The following is a 13565-nucleotide window of genomic DNA, read 5'->3' on the forward strand; positions in this document are numbered from 1 at the left end:
TGTTTTTTCTGACTACTTTTTGGTGAAATTTTTTTAAAATGGTAAATAAATATTCAAAGTCCACTTTTTATGAGCAATGGACCGGTCATATATGTATGGTAAATTATCGGTTTTGGCTCAAATATGCACTATTTGGAACCCAAAATTGAACCCATTCGCCAATAATAACAGTTGTCATATCCCCAGTCAGAAGCCTAGTCACATTAGTTCCGTTTCGTCATCAGATTCGTTCAGTAGTCATATTCCCAGTCAGATTTAAAAATCTGACAGCACAAATTGCCAATCGGGTATAAATTTGGATTTACTGTCTTCGAGACCGTTTCGATGGATTTAGGCATGTATTTTCAAAATCAGTTTGTGCTGGTTTGAATCCGACATAATTATTGAAAAAATTCTGCGAACGATTAAATAAAAAAAAAAATTAAATGCAGTTAGGCCCTTACTTTTGGTCTTCCAAGTGAAATGGTGATGGTTTTATGGAGTTCTGGAGTGTTCAGCAGATTTTTTGGTTTTCCAGTTTAGGAAAAATGCAATGGAGTTTGCACTGGCACACTGTGTCAGTGCAGACTTCGAAATATCTCGAGGGGTTGTCTACCAAACCACGAGGCGATTCCAGGGTAGGGACACTTTGAGGAGAAGGGGGGCTTCGGTATGGGATGTGATAGAGGTCAAGAAAGAAGGCAGTTTAAATGGTACCACAACCGAAAACTTCATATTGTACATGGCCACTAAAGATAAGTACATACAACAATAAGCCCTCTGAACAAAATTTCCTACTAACTTTACAAAATTTAGTTTAAAAATGTACACAGCTTAACATCAAGAAGTTGGCAATTCCCAAGATAGGCTGCTTACTAGGGTGGTTCAAAAAACAATAGAAAAAATTTTATGTTTTAATTTTTTGAGCTTACCCCCTAGAAGTGTTCCATCTGGTCTGAAAACACTTGACAAAAAATTTCAGGTCAAAAAAATAATATTTAGAGGTCGCGCATGAGAGTTAAATGTTGAAAAGGTATGAGCGCGTTGAGCAAAAACTTCCCACAGTTGCGCGCCGGGGATCGCAGCGTTGCGTCCCCTCGTTGGATCGAAGGAAATTTCAACACGTTATCCCCTCTACAATGCATGATAAGTAATTAGTCTAGTCGTTGGTGGGTTTTTTAAGATGTTATTAATGATGAGTCAATTACAATATTTTTCAATTCCGAAGATCACTGAAGGTGAAAATACATACAAAAGATTTGAAAAGTAAAGAAAAAAGTACAAGTATGAATTTGAGGTTGTATGTATTATTCTATTCATATTCAACTTGGAAACCAAAGGGAAAAAATTTATGGGATAAATTTACGTTGATGTTTTATCAACTAGGCCTACATCCTACCTATTTTCAATTTAAGAGCTGTTACTTAGTAAAAATGGAATTTTTTGATTTCAAAGTTCCATAATTTGGGTTCAAATAAATTCTACAGCCGAAAAATTATAATCAATACTTTGGAATAGTTGTTTTAAAACCCCCCAAAAAATTTGTATCATTTAATAAGTTGTAGTGGGGATGCCACTCTCAGTACAGTTGAGTAGAATCAACCCCGTCGAGCTTCGTTGCGTTTCCCACAGCGCCGTTGTGGGAAGTATTGTGCTTGCGCGCGCTCGTAGCTCTCAACATTCAACGCTCTTGCGCGACCTCTAAATATTATTATTTTTCAACAAAATTTTTATGGTGACATTTTTTCATCAAAAGAAACAAAATTAGGAGGTAAGACCTTAAGATTTCAAAAAAAATGTTACATGAACCACCCTACTGCTTACTAGACCAGCTGGATTGGTGATTGGTAAGACACTTGTTAATCAAGTTCTTCAGGAGTACACCAATCACAGTCTGTGTCTGCAGCCTCCCAGGAAGACAGAAAACCTGATGAAGACTCAAACCCTGATGATGACTATAGATTTAAGATGTAAATAGATATTTTTTATTAAATACAGTAAAAGCTCGTTATAACGCTTTCGGATATAATGCTAATTTCATTATAATGCTGATTCCTTCCGGTCCCTTGACATCCCCATTTAAACCAATGTAAAATTAATCGCGATATAACGCTCATGAGCGATTATAAATCGCGTTTTAACGCTCTAAAAATTCAGGGAAAATCACATTTTTTTATAATTTTAGCAACAAACCCCAATTTTTTGCGAAAAAAGCTTACTTATGTGTAAAAAATTATCACTTTCTGAAAATGTTGGCCGCAACAACAGTTTTTTTGCAATCTTTGTAGTTTTGATTTTTAAAAAAGCAAAAAAAAATTTTATGGCAAAATTTTGCCAAAAAATCATTTATATTATTATAGCAGACCTCTAAATCAAAGTAAAATTTCAGATTTTTTCGCTTTAAAACGAGAATTTGCGGTATAAGTAACGCTAATCAGCGTTAAAATGAGACTTTCGGTTATAACGCGCTTCGGCTTATAACGCTCTTTTTCTCCGGTCCCTTGAAGAGCGTTATAACGAGCTTTTACTGTACTGTTGTAAGAGGTGGTCAGTGCCAAAGAAATATAAATAGGCATTTTCCACCTCATAAATTATATCCAAATGCATGTAGATAGGGTTTCGGTGTAGATAGTAGTTTGTATAGGTATGGCCCTTAAATGTAAATGTAAATATCTTTTTATTACTTGGATATATTTTTATTTTTTCATTTTTTCATTTCCCAAACCAAATCATAACCCAGAAGAAAAAAAGAAGCCAAACTCTCCAGATGTCGAGATTGGAGACAAATCTGGATGAAGATATCTAAAATTGTATTAATAGCTTTAACTTGGAGAATAATAGCAATCTTCCATGTGGGTGGTCAGTAAGAAGCCAGTAGCAAGAGCACTGACCACCCCACAAATATCCCAATGTACCTTGTGGCCTTTAACTAGGGGCCCCAACTTGTTGGCACCACCCCTAGGCGAAATCACTCCCCCTTCAAACTAATCAAACTTCCCCCCAAGATGGGTTGGGTGCTCAGTTTTCTGTCAGACAGGTATGAGTGAATAACGACTCCTGGAACATGGAAGGGACAGGGCCTTAGGCAACCGCCTAGGGGTTTGGGTCAGGGTGGACAATCCGTCTCACCTCCCCCCCCTCAATCCCCTTCCCATCCCTTGTTTTAATCTTGGGGTGAAGCTGTAGATTATACTTAGAATAGTTAATATTACTCTAGTAACCTTAAGATTAGGATTGCTTTTCTTCTATAATTGAATAAACCCTCGCTCGGCGCCTACTGCGTCGGAGGTGTTTACCAAAAAAATAAAAAATAAATATGTAAATAAATAAATAAAGGTCAAGGTGGAATTTATACCTCCTTATAAGCTCGAATTCTTCGTCTTTTTGACCCTTTCAATCGATTTTGGGTATACTAGTTTTTGAAATACATTGCGCTGATTCTTGTCCAAAGACCAACATTTTTTACAGTGATTACATTTTTGAAAAAAAAAGTCCTAAAATATGAATTTTGAAAATATGTACCTAAATCAATCGAAAAAGTTACAAAAACAGTAAATCCAAGGTTTATAAGTGGCGTTGAAATTCATTTTGATAATATTTATAGCATTTTTTTGAAAATTGAAGAGTACGAAAATCCGCTGCTAGCTCGAAAATGGTTAAAAATTTAAGGTCGAGAGTAAGGTCTCCTTCAAATTTTAGCATTGTAAGTCAATTTGATTAGGCTTACAATTAGATATTTTTTTTCATTATAAATTGACCGAATTTGGAATTTTGAAAATTTGTCAAAAATTGAGGGATGGGTTCTAATTTCAGATTTTCTGCGTAATTTTTGAAAAAGTGCGGTCCTTTGCAAAAAAAAGGGGGGAGAAATTAACTGAACGTAATTGCAAAAAAAAACATATTTTTCTGAATAAAATGGAAATTTTCCAAACGATCCGTGAGAAAAACTAAAGCCGGATTCAAATTCAGCGATATCGAATCAGTCGGAAATCACCTCCAAAACTGAAAAAAATAGCTGCTCTCGACCGAACGCTTAAATTACGAGTACTAACGTTCCTTGGACAAGCAACAGACGATGTTAATAAAATTGCCTAACCAGTTTGCCGTAAATGCGATGTGCATGTTTCTCCAAACAGGCAGTGTTGAATTTATGGACAAATCAAGTCGAAATTTAAGTCCTGAGGGGGAGGGTTAGCACCACAAATTAATTTCTGGTGCAAGCTTTCCTCCAGGACGCTTTCTTTTGCTGGAAATCGTTTCCATTTCGAGGCTCAAAATTGAGCAAAACTCAGAAATTGGAATTCTCTTTTTCGTTTTCAGAAACTGCAACTTCTGTGACGTTTCTTAAATTATATTTCCCTCAATAAAATAGGGGTTTTTCAATGAAAGAGAGACCAATGAAAAGATCTGACGCCAGATTCAAATTCTACAATTTGTAATTATTTGAAAATTACCTCTAAAACTGGAGAAAACTGCTCCTTTCGACCGAACCCGCGAATTACCAACGTTCCCAGAGTCAGCAACAGATGGTGTTAATAAAATTGCCTAACCAGTTTGCCGTAAATAAACGATGCGCATATTTCTCCAAAGAAGAACTTTTGAATTTTTGGGGATAATAAATCCAGTCGAAATTTGGACTATGGAGATTTTTCGGCATGACAAATTCATATCCGGGGCCAGATCTTCTCAAGAGCATTTTCTTTCGCTAGAAATTGCCCATTTCGGGGCTCAAAGTTGAGAAAAACAATATTTTTACTGAGCCATTTGGGATATTTCTTTTGTAAATAAGTCCAAATTTCAACTCAAAACATGAAAAAAAATCTACCTTAAATTGAAAAAAAAAGAACAGAACGAAACTTGCTCCTAAAAAGAAACCGTACCCTGGATCGGAATTACGATACCAGGACTCGCTATAAAATATAAACCAAAGTGGCTATTAGGTTGCGGCGTATTTAATAACGTTATTAAAATCACCACTGTGTTTCATCCTCGATACCTATAAATGCTGCGGACCTCAAGAGGAAGTAAAAAAAGAGAAGAAAAACGCCTTTGAAAAAAAAAACGATGAAAAAAAAAGGAAAGTAAAGATCGAATATAGTCGTACAGCATATAAAAGGACGAAAGTCAATTTTCAAATTTTACTCTCTTTATTTGTCGTTAAGTTGAAATATTTATACAGGTTTTCATTTTACGAGGGTTTAATATTGGAAAAAGTCAAGGAGAACAAGTTCGATACTTTTAATATCTGAAGCACGTTTGACAGAGAATTTCTCTCGTTTTAAAGAATTCATTTTGGTTATGAATTATTGATGGAATGATTACCTATAGTATACCTAATCGAGTAGCAGTAAAGGTGTGAAAAACGAGAGGATATGAATACGGGTATTTTTTCCCTTGAATTTTGATTTCTGCAGAGATGGAGACGTTTTGTTTTCAATTTCAACGAAAACAGAGGTAAAAACACGGAAATTACGCAGCGTGCTCGTAGCTTTGATAGGAAAAAAATGAATAAACATATCTTCGCAGTAATATTCTACATATTCACTGTTATTATAGATCTGGGTATATATTATTTACTGTACTGTACAATATTATATTGAATAAAAAAATAAATACAGCAAAATAGAACGCTTATAGTTATTTTTGATGATATATACGATTTCTTTTATGACTGCGCTAAGGAAAACAATCATATTTATGGTAGGCTATAAAATACTGACTTTTCAAAAAGCGTATAAATGTTTGCGGCGCGCTAGGAAACTGAAACTTTTTAGTCGCGTGGTGGTTTCCATAGGCGAATTGTAAAATTTATGAGTCTGTTACGATAAGGCATACAGAGAGCTCTAGCTCGCGTAAAAGTTGAACGTATTCTGGTTAGCCGATGCTAAATGTCGAGAGATTCGATTAACGATGTCTGACTCTCTCTCGTAGTCTTTCGTCGTCGTCGGCTTCGTTCGTCGTAATGAGTATTCGGCGTTTTATCGTCAGGCAAACAACTCTAGGTTGCGAAAGTTTAACGAGAAATGTCGGTGTCGTTCACTCGTATATCTCGTCCAGAATTTGATTCGGTTCACAGCATCACGAAGCTGAAGAACTGGAGAGAATTAGTTTGACCCCAAGATTGAAACTGAGCTCTTCAGAGAGAGATCGAGGACCCAAAATTTTGAAAAATATAATGATAGGTGTTAGATAATTGGTTATTTGAGACGCTGATTCAGATAATTCATCGAAAAAAAGGCAAAAACTCGCATGATGACTTCTGATGAATCTGTCAACATAGAAAAATTTTCAAAGGCTCTGAGGAGATTTTCGTGATTTTTTCAGCATAAATTCACCTAAAAAAAAGTCAAAAACTCACTTGGTGACTTCTAGTGAATGTGTACCCAGAAGTCAACAGACTCTCAAAACATTTTTTACAGGTAGGGTACTGAAAATATTCTGGTGGTTTTCTCACCAGTACTTCCTGTTAAAAACGGCAATAAACCCACCTGGTGACTTCTGGTGACACTAGGATTCGCCGAGGAGTCACCAGACATTCAACAACAATGTCTAGGACATTCTGGTGATTTTTTTCACCATAAGTTCAACTGAAAAAAGTCGAAAAACCACTTAGTGACTTCTGGTGAATTTGTCCCCACGAAGCCACCAGGATTCACTAAGGAATCACTGGACACTCAAAAATTTTCAAAGACTCTGAGGACATTCTCGTGATTTTTTCACCATAAATTCACCGGGAAAAAAAGTCAAAAACTCACTTGGTGACTTCTGGTGAATCTATCCCCACATATGAAAACAATTTCTTGGGTCATTGGGGCATTCTGGTGATTTTTTCACCACAAATTCGCCTGAAAAAATTCGAAAACTCAATTGGTGAATTCTGGTGAGTTTGTCACCAGAAGTCACCAGTATTCAACAAGAAGTCACCAGACATTTGAAACCAATTTCTAGGGTCATTAGGACATTTTGCTGATTTTTTCATCATAAAGTCACTATTTAAAAAGTCGAAAACTCATTTGGTGACTTCTGGCGAATCTGTCACCAGGAGTCACCAAGGAGTCACAAGACACTCAAAATAATTTTTAAATGACCTGAGAACATTCTGGTGATTTTTTCACCAGCAATTCGTGTCGAAAACGACAATGAACCCACTTGGTGACTTGTCACCAAAAGTCACCAGGATTCACCAGACACTCAAAAAAATGTTCAAAGGCTCAGAGGACATTCTCATGATTTTTTCAATATAAATTCACCAAAAAAAAAGTCAAAAACTCACTCGGTGACTTCTGGAGAATCTGTCACCAGAAGTCACCAGGATTCATCCAGGAGTCGCCAGACACTCAAAATAATTTTCAAATGACCTGAGAACATTCTGGTGGTTTTTTTCACCAGCAATTCGTGTTGAAAACAACAATAAACCCACTTGGTGACTTGTCACCAGAAGTCACCAGGATTCACCAAGGATTCACCAGACACTCTAAAAAATTTTCAATGGCTCAGAGGACATTCTTGTGATGTTTTCAACATAAGTTCACCTAAAAAAAGTCAAAAACTCACTTAGTGGATTCTGGCGAATCTGTCACCAGAAGTCACCAGAATTCACCAAGGATCCAAACAATCTAAAAAGTTCAAAGGCTCAGAAGACATTCTCGTGATTTTTTAAACATAAATTCACCACCAGAAGTCACCAGGATTCACCAAGGAGTCACCAGACACTCATTGAAATTTTCCAAAGCTCAGAGAACTTTTTTGTGTTTTTTTCAACATGAATAAAAAATTTGCGTTAGTACAGCTTTTCGATTTTTTTAGAAATCAAAAAAATCCAAAAAATTCAAAGATGGACGTTCAGGCACTTTTTTGGACAAAAAAACTTTTGGTTGCGAATCGACTTGAAATTCTGGCTAGGGGGGTTTTGGAACGGCGAATTCATTTCTGGTGTCAGATTTTCACCAAAGTGTTCTCTTCTCTCTCGTAGTCCATTTTTAGGCTCGAAAATAAGCAAGAAAAAAGTTGTCAAACTTTAATGACGTTTATTTTGGTATCGAACTCGTATTTTGCGAAATTTCTCATTGGAACATCGTCCCATGACACAAATAGACACCAGATTCAAACTAAGCGACCTCAAATTAGCCAAAAACGACTTTTGCTCGATTTTTTTGGAACTCAAAAAAACCCAAAAATGCAAATGGGTTAGTTCATGCATTTTTCTGGGTAAAAAAACTTTTGGTCGCGAATCGTTTCGAAAATATGGCTAAAGGGGCTTTTTTAGGGCGGCGAATTCATTTCCGTTGTCAGATTATCACCAGAGTGCACCCTTATCTCAAAAATGGACCATTTTTGAGCTCAGAGTATCTACTAAAATATTTATACTTAATGAAAAATGATCCAAAAAAAGATGTCAAATTTTGCAAATTCAAGGTAGCTGAGTTCGAATCCAACGTTCAAATTGACGCTGCAAAAGCGAATTTCAGAATCTCAACCCGGGCTTCTAAAAACTTATAATTTCTATGCTCACATTCATTGTACGTATTTTTTCACATTTTCAGCGCTAAGACTCCATCTAAGGCTCTGGAGACTTCATAGTCGAGGAGCCCGCATAAGGATCTATTGCACCCCCCCCCCCAACGATCCTCCGGGACAACTTTTTTTTAAGGGGGAGTCCTAAGGAACAATTCAAATCGTTGTCCTCAAAAAAAACGTGGCCCTACTTACAAAATGGCGGCCATTTTGATTGACAGGTCAGCCGAAATCACAGATTTCGCGTTCCCAAGGACTTGAACAAAATTTTTCAAACCGTACAAAGGTAGATCAAAAGATCAGGCAAAAATTTATCACCTGCCAAAATTTCAAGGTCTAAAGTGCCTTTTTCGATTTTTGGTGAATTTTTAAAAATAAAATTTAGGCCAAAAATGAGACAAAAAATCAAAATTTTATCAAATTGACCAAGAAAGCTCTTTAGGATGTACTCCATTTTTGACATGCCAAATCGATTGGAAACTGTTTCAAACCGTTTTTAGCAATTCTGGAGATTCCAGCGGATTTATGAAACTCGAAATTCCTACAAAATTTCATCAAATGTGGTTGGAAAGTCGAAATTCATTCTGCGAACTAATTTCAATACGCTACGAAGTCAACTGCAGGTGGATTTCAAGTCGTTTAGGAGCCTCCAGCGAATTTTTGAAAATTACTGGAGCCTTCAGTAGATTTTTGAAACTTGAAATTTCCCAAAATTTCATCAAATGGAGATGGAGAGCGGAAATTCAAGTCGACTGCTGGTGGATTTCAAGTCGTTTTGCGGCCTCCAGCAATGTTGTATTGCGTTTTTTAGAAAATTAAAATTTCCAAAAAGTTGCTGGAAGCTTCAAATCCATTTGAAACCACCATGCAGTAGACGTCATATCGTACTGAAATTAGTTTGCGAAGAAAATTTCAGCTTGCCAAGTCCATTTGATAATACGTGGCGGGAATTTCAGGTTTCAAAAATCTGCTGGAGGCTCCAGTAATTTTCAAAAAGTCGCTGGAGGCTGCAATTTCAGGACTTCCCCAAGTAAAAAGTTGTCCCGGAGGACTGACCGGGGGGGGGGGTGCAATAGATCTTTATGCAGGCTCCCCGACTATCATTTTTTAAATCAAATTTTGGAATTAAAATCAACGATGTTATCATAAAAATCATCTGAAACGGTTTAATTTCAATTTTATTGCATTAGCATCAAGAGTGAATCTGTCCATCAGCATGTAGGAGAGAAAGAATACTCATTTTTGATGATGCACGTAGGTACTTGAAGTGTAAAACGGATAAAATCACGAATTATTAATGCAAATGAGAGAAATTATCTCGAAAACATAGCCGTGCAAAACTTAATGTTGTCGATCTAGGAGTAATAATCATGATATTTGCTGAAAGTACCTATAGTCACACCACACAATGAAAAAAGGTCGCATTTTTCTCTCAGAGCACGCAACCTCTGGTATACCCTTCCTTCGCAAACTTTTTTTCTCAAACAGGAAATTTTTAAAATAATTACGAAAAATAAGGGGATCAAAGGATACATTATTTGAACCTTTAATAAGTAACAAATCAAGGGGAAAAGCTTACTATGTGTATTGGACAGCTGGCATATTAAAATTTCATACCATCGTCGACGACGAGCATCTCATCTCATGTACCTATCGATACATTCCATCATTCTCTTCACAGCGAGGTATCTTTTTTCTCTTCTTCATATTCGTTTTGAATATAGGCATTTTTTTCTCGTCGTTGCTTCTTGCTCTTCCTTTGCCTACTTATGTACAGGGTATTTGAAAATCGTCGTGTATTGTAACTTATGGAAATTTTTATCAAATTCTTTCCACGGGTTACTCGCCGGCCGTTCTCTTAACATTACTCGACGGCATCCTCAATGTTGGCAAAAAAATATAAATTAAAAACAGCAGTTGCTACGTGACCCTTGAACGGTGAGAAATTTTTCGCTTTTTTGAATATGGTCGTCTGCGTCTCTTGAAAAATTCTCTGAAAAAAAGGAGTTTTTTCGGTGAAAAGAAAATTAGTTTTCTTTTCTCGAGCTTAATTTATATAATGTCGAATCAATGACGATAAAAAATATGGGTATTAGTTCGAAAATAAGTGGAGATATTTTTATAACTTGATGTTGTCCACTTTTCCCTCCCTCTTTCAAAACATTGAACACCCCAATTGATGAAGCAAGAATGATATTTGGTGAGGGAAGGGATTAAAAGTACCTATCTGAAAATATTCCATAATGTAAGATGTCGAGCATTGAATTTCACTTCCCAAATTTTAGGAAAATTCTTGATTCAGATTCTACTAACATAATATCAAAATTTGAGCTAGCTGAGGTAGAAATAAGGCTGAAATTCACTTCAATCGAATGGTGGTGGTTTTTCGAGCTTTCAGTTAATTCTTCATTTATTTTTTTCCAATTTTCGAAATACTTCTTCAAAGAGGCCTGAATTGAATTTGATTCATTTTAATCTGGAATTAATAATATTTTGCATTATTCCAAATCAATTGAGCCCAATTTTTTAATATTTATATATTCACTTGGAAGCCCAATTTTACCTTTCACGAATCTCCAAATAAGAATCTTCATTCGATCCCCTCTACCTGGAAACTTTCACGTGTCAAATCCCTTCAGAATAAAGAAATCTAGAAAAGTCTTCTTTCCTGCCACTGGCACTTGAAAATAACTACTCAACTCTACTAAAAAAAAACATCTCAATCCAACATTATTTTATTGACTGACTGAGAAAAAAAAATCAAAAAATCAAAACACGATGCTGGGTATTCATAGATTTGTTCCTCAAGAAAGCCTTTTTTTTGCCAACCTTTTCTAATAATAATGCATTTTCGAGATAAAATCGAGTAGGCGACATTTTTAGTACGTCTTACAATACACGGGAGAATGAAATAAGTAAGCCAGACAGAGACAGAGAGTATATAAGTGAAATGGCATTTTCAATGGGTGTTTATGTCTATTATGTAGTGGCCGGAGAACACTTCTCGACACGACACTCAGTCTACGCGACGTATATGGTGTATTATTTTCTGTATTTTTTCTTTCGTATGGCCGTCTTGGTAGTCGTGAAATTCGCTTGGCGAACCGAAAATGAGAGAAAGACCAATCGTACATTTTATTTTACTGTTAAACGTACAAATGTTCCGAATTCCAACCGGGCTCACGATGGTTACCCATTAAAAAGCGGATTTCTATCCCGATGTATAAGATGAATAGAAAACCAGTCAGCTAAAAGATTATATCTCTACTTTGCCTTTTTTTTCTTTCTCTCTCTCTCTCTCTTTGCTTATACTCTCGATGGTTCGCGAGACTGTGTGTATATAACTTACACTATACGGAATTTATATGGTATAAATTTTACTCCCCCGCGACCCCCTTTTTTTTCCTTCTCTTTTCTTGCTTTCGATTCTCATTCTCTGCGTGCCACACTACACTACGTATACCAAAGACACCGCTAACAAAATACCATAAAGCGTGTATACGTACGAGTATATGTATAAGGCAGACGCAGGCGTTTATTATTTTCTTTCACGGGTCATTTGAGCTTTTGAGACGTTCTCTCAAAATGGCTATTAAATTGCGCCTCGGTTCATTTTCATTATTGTCCGTTTGAAAATTAAATATATATTACGACCTATCATGAATCATTTCTGCTCGACGAACGCGAAATTTTCGAATTAATCGAACAGGTCGCCGGAATGTTGGCTGCGTGGTTTTTTTTTCAATCTGAATGGAGGAGGGGGTGGGGTGGAGAAGGAGTTTTGTCGTTGTTTTCAACAAAAAAAAAAGTATCGCATCCGTTGAACAAACAAAAAAATTGAAATATATTTCGCCAAATTACAAATACGCAGGTTCAACTGTGATTAATGTGGGAGCTACTTTTCTTCTTGATGTGTGTAAATGTTTGCATAGATTTGGAAGAAGGAGAGTGATATATTACCTTATGTGGGGAAATATGCAGCATTTCATGCTGATGTGCAATTTAAAACTGCATAAATAGAGTCTCAAAAAACAAATTTTTCAAAAGTCTCTATTGAGGGCTCAATTTTGATTTTCGGGTCAAATTGATTTTGGAATCGAAATCAATGTCTTTAAAAAACAGTGTAACTTTGCGAACATATTTCATTTTTCGGAATTTCGGACATCACACTCCTCAGAGGGCTCAGTTTTGGTTTTATCGTCCAACTTATTCTAGAATCAGAATCAGTGTCTTGGAAAAACTAAAATTTAATACCATGCTGAATTTTTTGATATTTTTATTTTTTACCCACAAGTCCTCATCTTGGGTTTCGGGGGAGAGACTCGATTGAGATTTTAAGGTGAAGTGGGTTTCAGAATCGGAATCAGGCGACTTTTTTTGTCGCACGCCGGATGCGTCACATGAGTCATTCGGTCGTTCCTTTTCCAATGTTTACGTTTATTTCTTCAAGTTCAATCCCATGATTGATGATATCAGTTATCTCTCTTGACAATTTTCGCACTTGTATTATTTTTCAACTTTTTCTTTTTTCAACTGCGTTCCAGCATCAAAATATATCAAATTGTTTTAGTGTACATTATATTTCATCTTGGCGCGTCGAAATCTAAAAGCTGTACATTACTCTGTACTCAAAACAGTCAAAACTTCAAACTTTTTAAAATTTCCATTTTCCTGACAAGTTAATTGATTTGACGATGACGAATAAAATAGAAATAGAATCATGCACTGATGCACATGATGAAAAAATTACATAACTAAGTACATAAGTACTACATATTTCATTTTTGATTTTATATTAATTTTAACAATTCATTTCCGACTGCATAGGGAATGATGGTACTGTTGGCTATCGCCGATTTTATTTCATCTGTTTCCCGGTTCCATCTAAATGAAATGGCTATCATCTCTTTAATTCAAGATTTAAGAATAAGATTTTAGATCTCGTCTCAAATTTAATTGCAACTCAAGCAAGACAGTAAAACTATGTACTTTGCAGAAAGTGGCATGTGTTGTGTATGTACTTAGTTGTATAGTGTTGTAGTGTATCACTATCAATAATCGATTAAATTTCA

Source organism: Planococcus citri, chromosome 2, assembly GCF_950023065.1.
Source record: "Planococcus citri chromosome 2, ihPlaCitr1.1, whole genome shotgun sequence".
Taxonomy (NCBI): domain Eukaryota; kingdom Metazoa; phylum Arthropoda; class Insecta; order Hemiptera; family Pseudococcidae; genus Planococcus; species Planococcus citri.